Source organism: Mobula birostris, chromosome 3, assembly GCF_030028105.1.
Source record: "Mobula birostris isolate sMobBir1 chromosome 3, sMobBir1.hap1, whole genome shotgun sequence".
Lineage (NCBI taxonomy): Eukaryota > Metazoa > Chordata > Chondrichthyes > Myliobatiformes > Myliobatidae > Mobula > Mobula birostris.
In genome coordinates this window covers 18,983,296-18,993,518 of record NC_092372.1, presented here as the reverse complement: position 1 = coordinate 18,993,518, position 10,223 = coordinate 18,983,296, and positions in this window count along the sequence as shown.

Below are 10,223 nucleotides of genomic sequence, written 5' to 3'. Positions count from 1 at the left end.
GAGACTGAAAATCTGGCTGACTGGTGCCACAACAATGCCCTCTCACTCAATGTCAGCAAGACCAAGGAGCAGATTATTGACTTCAAGAGGAGGGAACTGAAGGCCCATGAGCGAGTCTTCATTGGGGGACCAGAGGTGGACAGTGTCGGCAACTTCAAATTCCCCAGGGTTATCACTTCCTGTCTTGGGCCCAGCAGGTAACCATAAGAACGATTAGGAAGAGAGCACGGCAGCGCCTCTACTAGAAGTTAGTGAAGATTGTGAAGTGGTTAAGAAGTTGTGAAGACTGTGGATAGTGAAGTGGTTCAGAAAGCATACGGTGCATTGGCCTTCATCAATCGTGGGATTGAGTTTAGGAGCCGAGAGGTAATGTTGCAGCTATATAGGACCCTGCTCAGACCCAATTTGGAGTACTGTGTTCATTTCAGGTCGCCTCACTACAGGAGGGATGTGGAAACCATCAAAAGGGTGCAGAGGAGATTTACAAGGATGTTGCCTGGATTGGGGAGCATGCCTTATGAGAATAGGTTGAGTGAACTTGGCCTTTTTTCCTTGGAGTGATGGAGGATAGAGGTGACATGATAGAGGTGTATAAGATGATGAGGCATTGATTATGTGGATAGTCAGAGGCTATTTCCCAGGGCTGAAATGGCTAGCACAAGAGGGCACAGTTTTAAGGTGCTTGGAAGTAGGTACAGAGGAAATGTCAGGGGTAAGATTTTTATGCAGAGAGTGGTGAGTGCGTGGAATGGGCTGCCGGCAGCGGTGGTGGAGGTGGAAATGATAGGGTCTTTTAACAGACTCCTGGACAGGTACATGGAGCTCAGAAAAATAGAGGGCTATGGGTAACCCTAGGTAATTTCTAAGGTAAGGACATGTTCGGCACAGCTTCGTGGGCCGAAGGGCCTGTATTGTGCTGTAGGTTTTCTGTGTTTCTATGTTTCCAAGATTCAGCATGACATCTAAAACTTTGACATTCGTCTATAGATATGTGGTGGAGAGAATAATGACTAGCTGCATTACAGCCTGGTATGGAAACACCAATGCCCTTGAACAGAAAATCCTACAAAAAGTAATGGATATGGCAGAATCCAAAACGGGTAAAGTCCTCTCCACCATTGAGCACATCTACACAGAGCACTGCCACAGGAAAGCAGCATCTATCATCAGGACACCTACCACCCAGGTCATGCTGCTGCCATCAGGAAGAAGGCACAGGAGCCTCAGGACTAATACCACCAGGTTCAAGAACAGTTACTACCCCTCAACCATCAGGCTCTTGAACCAGTGGGGATAAATTCACTTAACTTCACTTACCCATCACTGAACTGTTCCCACAACCTATGGACTCACTTTCAAGGGCTCTTCACCTCATATTTTCGATATTTATTGCTTATTTATTTATTCTTTCTTTTCTCTTCTGTATTTACAAAGTCTGTTGTCGGCTGCACATTGTTTGTTTGTCCGCCCTGTTGGTTGAGGTCTTTCATTTGTTTCTATTAATGAAAGAAAATGAATCTCAGGGTTGTATATGGTGAGGTATACATACTTTGATAATATGTTTACTTTGAACTTTGAACAACAAATTCTGCAAATGCTGGAAATCCAGAGCAACACACAGAAAATGCTGGACCAACTCAGGAAGTCAGGGAACATCTGTGGAGTGTTGACATTCCAGGCTGAGACCCTTCTTCAGGACTGGCCCACCGTATGTGTGTCCATCAAATTCATCCCATCTGTCTGCAGATGGTCTACGCTCCTTCAACATTATTCTTGGATCTGTTTCCACCACCTTCCTTCGAAGTGTGTTCCATGCTCCAATCACTCGGAAATACTTGCCTTGGATACAGCTCACATCATGGAAACCATCTCATCTTTATGGACTCTGTCTATAGTTCTCGCTGCCTCAGTGAATTAGCCAGCATAATCAAAGACCCCATCCACCCAGCACATTCTCTCTTTACCCCCTTCCTGGAAGCAGATACAACAGCTTTACAGATTGTACAACCAGATTCAAGGTCGGCTTATGGTTCCCCAATACAATGAGGTGAACTCCCGACCTCACAATCAAATGACTGAATGTTGTTATTTCCCTGCATTGTTTCACTCGCCCTTTTAAGGTGAGTGGAGGAAAGTTTAAGGGAGATATCACAGAGAGGGGTAAGTACCTGGGATGCACTGCCGGGGGAGGTAGCATAGGCAGATACATTAGGAACTCTGGCCCTTGGATTGAAAAAATGGAGGATTATGGGTTACATGGCAGGAAAGGGTTAGATTGATCATGCATCAGGTTAAAAGGTTAACTCCGGAGGACCACAACCTTGTGTTGATTTGGAGGCTTGTGTGTGCCTCAAAGACCTGAAGGAGATAAGGTGAGAGAGGGAAATGGAGATGGGGAATGGTGAAGGGGGGGGCATTACTGGAAGTTCAGAAATTGAACCTCCTCCCTCACTACCATTCAGGCCTCTAAACAGTCCTTCCAGGTGAGGCGACACTTCACCTGTGAGTCTGTTGGGTCATATACTGTGTCCAGTGCTCCTGGTGTGGTCTCCTGTATATCGGTGAGACCCGACATAGATTGGGAGACCCTTTCGTCAAGCACCTATGCTCATCCGCCAGAAGAAGCGATGAGGCCATCTCAGTGGCCACCCATTTTAATTCCGCTTCCCATTCCCATTCTGGTATGTCAATCCATGTCTTCCTCTACTGTTACGATGAGACCACACTCAGGTTGGAAGAACAACATCTTATATTCTGTCTGGGTAGCCTCCAACCTGATGGCATGAACATCGATTTCCCAAACTTCCAGTAATGGTCCCCCCTTCCCCTTCACTATTCCCCAACCCAGTTTCCCTCTCTTACCTTATCTCCTTGCCTGCCCATCACCTCCTTCTGGTGCTCCTCCCCTCTTTTCTTTCTTCCATGGCCTTCTGTCCTCTCCTATTGGATTCCCCTTTCTCCAGCCCTGTATCTCTTTCACCAATCAACTTCCCAGCTCCTTACTTCACCCCTCCCCTTCCCAGTTTCACATATCGCCTTGTGCTTCTCCCTCCCCTCCCCCCAGCTTTTAAATCTACTCCTCATCTTTTTTTTTTCTCCAGTCCTGCTGAAGGGTCTCGGCCCAAAATGTCAACTGTACTCTTTTCCATAAGTGCTGCCTGGCCTGCTGAGTTCCTCCAGCATTTTGTGTGTTTTACTTGGATTTCCAGCATCTGCAGATTTTAACTTGCTTGTGATTGGATTACTAATCAGACTACCTACATTTTCATGCAGATTATTTAAGGATTAAAGGCTATCTTTATTTGTTGCATGTTCATTGAAACATATGGTGAAATGTGTCATTTATGTCAATGACCAACACTGTTCGAGGTTGTGCAGGGGCAGCCTGCAAGTGTTGCCATGCTTCTGGTGTCAGCGTAGCATACCCACAACTTACAAACCCTGACTGGTATGTCTTTGTAACATGGGAGGAAACCAGATCACCTGGAGGAAATCCATGTGGTCATGAGGAGAACGTATATACTCCTTATAGACAGTGATGGGAATTGAACCCTGATTTCCAATCGCTGGCACTTAATAGCATTTTTGTTCAAGAATCAAATTTGAAATAAAAGATCTTGAATCTTGAAAGTGGTTTACTGATCGCTACACTACTGCCACTGTCCCTCTCTCATTTCTCAGTATGATCTCTAGAGCTTTACAAATCTTCCTCTCAGAAACCGAGATGGCCTGTTTCCGTGCTGTAATTGTTATATGGTTAAATGTGCGGGTTTTCTCTGGGTGCTCCGGTTTTCTCCCACGGTCCAAAGACGTACAAGTTAGTGGGTTAATTGGCCATTGTAAATTGCTGTGTGCTTTGGTTAGGGTTAAACTGGGGGTGGCTGGGTGATGCGGCTCAAAGGGCCAGAAAGGCCTATTCCATGCTGTATCTCAATAAATAAATACTCACCCAGTTTATTTTTATATGCCTCCACTGTTACTCCTAGTAGTGCATTCCGTTTCCTATCACTACACTGCAAGGTATAATCCTCACGTTACCTCTGAGCCTTTTACCCTTACCCTTCATTCCGTGTCCCATAGTTGGGAACTCTTCCATCAGTGGGAACAGTATCTTTTTTGCATCTACTATCATATCCTACAAGACTTTAAATTTCCTCACAAGCTTATCTGTTTCAAGTAGAACCTCAACTTCTCCATAAAACTAAACTTCCTAATCATTGGAATCATTTTTGAGCAAAACCCTCTACATTGGTGAGACCCGTTGTAAATTTGTGGACTGCTTCATCAAGCATGTCCATTTCATCCCCCAAAAATGGAACTTTCCGGCCAAACATTTTAATTCCAATTCCATTCCCATTCTGAATTGTTGGTCCATGGCCTCCTCTTGTGCCAAGATGAGGCCACCCTCAGGGCGGAGAAGCAACACCTTATATTCTATCCAGGTAGCCTCCAACCTGATGGCATGAATATCGATTTCTCCTTCCAGTAAAAAAAATTCTCCTCCCCCTTCCCTCTTCTTCTATTCAGAGAAAGATAGGTTCTTGATTAGCCAGGGCATCGGGGAGTGGGGATGACTGGAAGAATTGGATCAGCCCATGACTGAGTGGTGGAGCAAACTCGATGGTCTGAATGGCTCACTTCAGCTCCTGCGTCTTATGGTCTATTCCCCACTCTGGTCTTTAACCTGCCTATTACTTCCCCCTGAATTCCCTCCTCCTTTCCTTCCTCCTACGGTCCACTCTCCTCTCTTATCAGATTCCTTCTTCTCCAGCCCTTTACCTTTCCCACCCACTTGGCTTCACCTATCACCTTCTAGCTAGTCTCCATCCCATCCCCCCACCTTTTTATTCTGGCATCTTCCCCCTTCCTTTACAGTCCTTAAGAAGGGTCTCAGCCTGAAATGTCGACTATTTGTTCATTTCCATAGATGCTCTCTGACCTGCTGAGTTCCTCCAGCATTTTCTGTGTATTGCTTTGTCTTTTTAAAATGTTGTTCACACTCATGTTTAAACTAATAGGCAAAGGGTTGGGTGCAGTATGGCTTGTGTTAATCAACCAGATAGCCAAGGAGAAAAAGTGATATTTCTGCATGAATCACCAGCATATTTGGCTACAAGTCCATCACCACCACAACTACATCATCTCTGAAGCTTCTTTCCTGTAACTATTCAGCTTCTCAACAAACTCACTCATGTATAATACCCTAACTGTCCCCGCACAACATCTATTAAATGCTCTCTTTGATCTGTTCATAAGTATTTAGCCTGCTTATTTAAGTTTGATTATTGATGTTTGCTCACGTGACCACTTTGTTAATTGTTGACTGCTCATCGTTGTTTGCACTATTGTCTTGTAAGTTGTCGGTTGCTATTGTGTTGTCTGTTATGGTATTATCTTGTGGTTTATGCTTGGCATTGAACCACATTCTGGCAAAGTGATTCTGATTTCTGTGGATTGGTTAATTGGTTGGAAGTGATTACTAGAATATTCTGCCTTCAATTTCATCTTTTTGGTCTGTCATTCATTTATTTGAATGCACACAGCATAAGGAATAAAATGGATGAAATTCAGCTACAGATTGGCAAATATGACATTGTGGCCAAATCTGAAACTTGGCGAAAGGATGGCCGCCACTGGGAGCTGATATATGGTGTATCAGAAAGATAGGCTAGTAGGCAGAGAGGGTGGTGTGGCTCCGTATAAGAAATAATGTTAAATCAGTAGAAAGAGATGACATAGAATTGGAAGGTGTAGAGTCTCCATGGGTTGAGTTAAGAAATGGCAAAGGTAAAAGGACCCTAATGGTAGTTGTATACAGGCCTCCAAACAGCAGCCGGGATGTGGATTACAAATTGCAGCAGGAGATAGAAAAGGCATGTGAGAAAGGCAATGTCATGATAATCATAGGGGATTTTAACATGAAAGTGGATTGGGAAAACCAGGTCAGTACTGGACCTCAAGAGAGAGAAGTTGTAGAATGTTGAAGGGATGGCTTTTTAGAAATTTTGTGTGAATGAAATCGCCAGACAGAGTTACTGGTAGATACAAAGCAGCTTCTTTATTCGACAAAACAAGGTACAGCAGGCATCATATGGAAACGTTTTCAGTGGAAAGGTCTGCTGGCCCAATGTGGGGCTCGATATTTATTTGACACATAGGACTATTCCATATTTACAAAGTATAGACAATGCTTTCTTTTGAAGCTACAAAATTCACACCTTCTGATTTGCATCCATCCTACAGACGCCAGCAGCGCCTAGACTGGGATCCACAGCTTTTAGGAATCCATTATTCCAAACTGAATCCACAATACATTTACTTGGTATTTTTTGTGCTAAACGTAAAGGACGACATATTTACAAAGTATAGATAACGCTTTCTTTGAAACTAGATGCAAACTTCACACCTTCTGATTCATATTCATCCCACAGATGCCAGCATCGTCTGTGGAGTGGGATTCACAGCTTCTAGGAATGCAATATTCCAAATTAAATCCACAATACATTTTCAAGGAACAGAAGACTGGTAGCCAAAGCCATTTGCTAAATGTGAATGACCTAAATCCAAAAACCACTCTAACAAGAACAGCTTGCTATTGAGCCCACTAAGCCCACTGCTGGATTGAGTGTTGTGCAATGATTCAGAGGTGATAAGAGAGCTTAAGGTTAAGGAACCCTTAGGGAACAGTGATCACAATATGATCGAGTTCATGTTGAAATTTGAGAGGGAAGAAATAAAATCTAATGTGTCAGTATTTCAGTGTGTAGCCCCCCGGTAAGCCTCAGGCTCACTCAACTCGCTGTCTAGGGAAAGCAGACCTCGACCCCGCCAAACTGGATAATTAAGTTTGTGTGGGTGCTGTGTGATTGTACCCCACCCCACCAAATAACAGACAAAACACCATACACGATTGATTACAATTTATAGATATTACTGGCACTATATAATTAATAGAGATAAAATATAAAAGGAAAATAAAAGGTGCCAAACTTATCAAAGTTCAATCTCTTCGTGCACAAACAGTTGGAGCTCTAGTAACGATCCTCTCTCCCCCATTCGATCCCCTCTGACCACCTCGACCCGCTGCCTGGGACCAACCATGGTGGTCGACCAGACGCTCCACACGAGTCTGTCTTCGTCTCCTCTCCTCGCCGAAGACCCTGGACCTCGGATTCTGGCTCGGGTCCACCCTGTCGGCCCGCTCACAGCATCCCGTCTGCTCTGTCTCCAACATGCCTTCTCCCCAAAATCCTATGCATCACAATAGCTTACAGACACACTAGAAAGAATAACATCTATCACAATTGGTTCGTTCGCTCTCTTATCAATAATATAACCCAAACAAGCTGCTAGCGAGAGAACTTTCTCGGCAGTTAACATAACAAAGAAGCCATTTTAATTAGCCTACATAGTAACATAAAAGAAGAAACCCCTTACAAGTGGAATAAAGGAAATTACAATGGCATGAGAGGGAAACTGGCCAAAGTTGACTAGAAAGGGACATTTGCAGGAAGGACAGCAGAGCAGCAATGGCTGGAGTTTCTGCGAAAAATGAGAGAAGTGCAGGACAGATATATTCCAAATAAGAAGAAATTTTCAAAGGGAAGAAGTTACACTACCATGGCTGACCAGTCAGAGCCAAAGTGAAAGCAAAAGAGAGGGCATACAAGGAAGCTACAGCTAGTGGAAAGATAGGGAAGCTTTTAAAAAATTGCAGAAGGAAACTAAGAAGGTCATTAGGAAGGATAAGATGAATTATGAAAGGAAATTGGTGACTAATATCAAAGAAGATACTAAAAGCTTTTTTTTAACTATATAAAGGGTAAAAGAGAGACGAGGGTAGATATAGGACCAATACAAAATGATGCTGGAGATATTGTAATGGGAGATGTAGAGATGGCAGAGGAACTGAATGCGTATTTTGCTTCAGTCTTCACAGTGGAAGACATCTGCAGTATACCAGACATTCAAGAGTGTCAGGGAAGTGAAGTTTGTGCAGGGAAAATTATGACTGAGAAGGTGCTCAGGAAGCTTAATGGTCTGAGGGTGGATAAATCTCCTGGACCTGATGGAATGCATCCTCAGGTTCTGAAGGAAGTAGCCGGAGAGATTGCAGAGGCAATAAAACGATGATCTTTCAAGTATTGATAGATTCTGGCATTGTTTTGGATGACAGAAAAATTGCAAATGTTACTCCGCTATTTAGGAAGGGTGGGAGGCAGCAGAAAGGAAACTATAGACCTGTTAGCCTGATATCAGTGGTTAGGAAGTTGTTGGAATCGATTGTTAGGGATGAGATTACAAGATAGGCCAAAGCCAGCATCATTTCCTGAAAGGAAAATCCTGCTTGACAAACCTACTGCAATTCTTTGAGGAAATTACAAGCAGGATAAACAAAGGAGATGCAGTAGACGTGGTGTACTTGGATTTTCAGAAGGCCTTTGACAAGGTGCCGCATATAAGGCTGCTTAGCAAGATGAGAGCCTGTGGAATTACAGGGAAGCTACTGGCATAGGTGGAGCATTGGCTGATTTGCAGAAAACAGAGAGTGGGAATAAAGGAATCCTATTCTGGCTGGCTGCCAGTTACCAGTGGAGTTCCACAGGGGTCGGTGTTGGGACCGCTAATTTTTACGATGTATGTCAATGATTTGGACTATGGTATTAATGGATTTGTGGCTAAATTTGCCGATGATACAAAGATAGTTGGAGGAGCGGGTAGTGCTGAGGAAACAGAAAGCCTGCAGAGAGACTTAGATAGTTTAGGGGAATGGGCAAAGAAGTGGCAAATGAAATACAATGTTGGAAAGTGTATGGTCATGCACTTAGGTGGAAGAAATAAATGGGCAGACTGGGGAGAGAATTCAAAATGCAGATGCAAAGGGACTTGGGAATCCTTGTGCAGGATACCCTAAAGGTTAACCTCTAGGTTGAGTCAGTTGTGAAGAAGGCAAGTGCAATGTTGGCATTCATTTCTAGAGGTATAGAATATAAGAGCAGGGATGTGATGTTGAGGCTCTATAAAGCACTCTTGAGTCCATACTTGGAGAATTGTGTGCAGTTTTGGGCTCCTTATTTTAGAAAGGATATACTGACATTGAAGAGGGTTCAGAGAAGATTGACAAGAATGATTCTAGGAATGAAAGGTTTACCATATGAGGAACATTTGGCAGCTCTTGGGCTGTATTCCTTGGAATTCAAGAGAATGAGAGGGGATATCATAGAAACATTCCGAATGTTAAAAGGCCTGAACAAATTAAATATGGCAAAGTTATTTCCCATGGTAGGGGATTCTAGGACAAGAGGGCATGATTTCAGGACCGAAGGACGTCCATTTAGAACTGAGATGTGGAGAAATTACTTCAATCAGAGGGTGGTAAATCTGTGGAATTTGCTGCCACAAGCGGCTATGGAGGTCAAGTCATTGGGTGCATTTAAGGTAGAGATAGATAGGTTCTTGATTAGCCGGGGCATGAAAGGGTATGGGGTGAAGGCAGGGGAGTGGGGATGACTGGAAGAATTGGATCAGCCCATGACTGAATAGCAGAGCAGACTTGATGGGCTGAATGGCCCACTTCTGCTCCTATATCTTATGGTCTACCCATTCAATTGTGGTCCTTGTTAAGTAGTGGAAATCGCATGGTCAAAAGTGCTTGCAATTGCATATGCCTTGGCAACTGACCAAGTTGATTTTGCCAGTTGTTTATACTGGTGACTGAGGGAATGAACACGTGGGGTAGCGAATTAAGTGCCAGTCACGAAATCGACTTCAATGACCTTGAGTGATGATCTGAGTTGAACACTGTCAAGGACAATGAAGTACATTTCACTTCTGGATAGAGGAACTGTTTTGGGGAAAGCAGGTGGCAATCACTTGCTGCAGGACACCCAACCTCTCTTAATATGGCTCCAATTGATATTGACAAATGGCAACACAGGGAGCAGAAGACAAGTTGCAGTCTGAGTTCTTGTACCATAGAGCGTTATGAACCAAGTGACTTTCCTGAAAAAGCAAGGGTCCGTTCCCAGTTCCCCTTTAATATAGGCTTAATAACCTAGATAAGCAAAAATTAAATATTTGGATGTTGACTTAGTTGTTAAAATATCAAAGATAACGACACAATCAAGACTTTAATAACAAAAACAATTTATTCAAAAATACATAGTACTGATTTCAGTGGATTCTAATGTCATTTTGAAGTTGTAGTTTAGGCAGATACAATA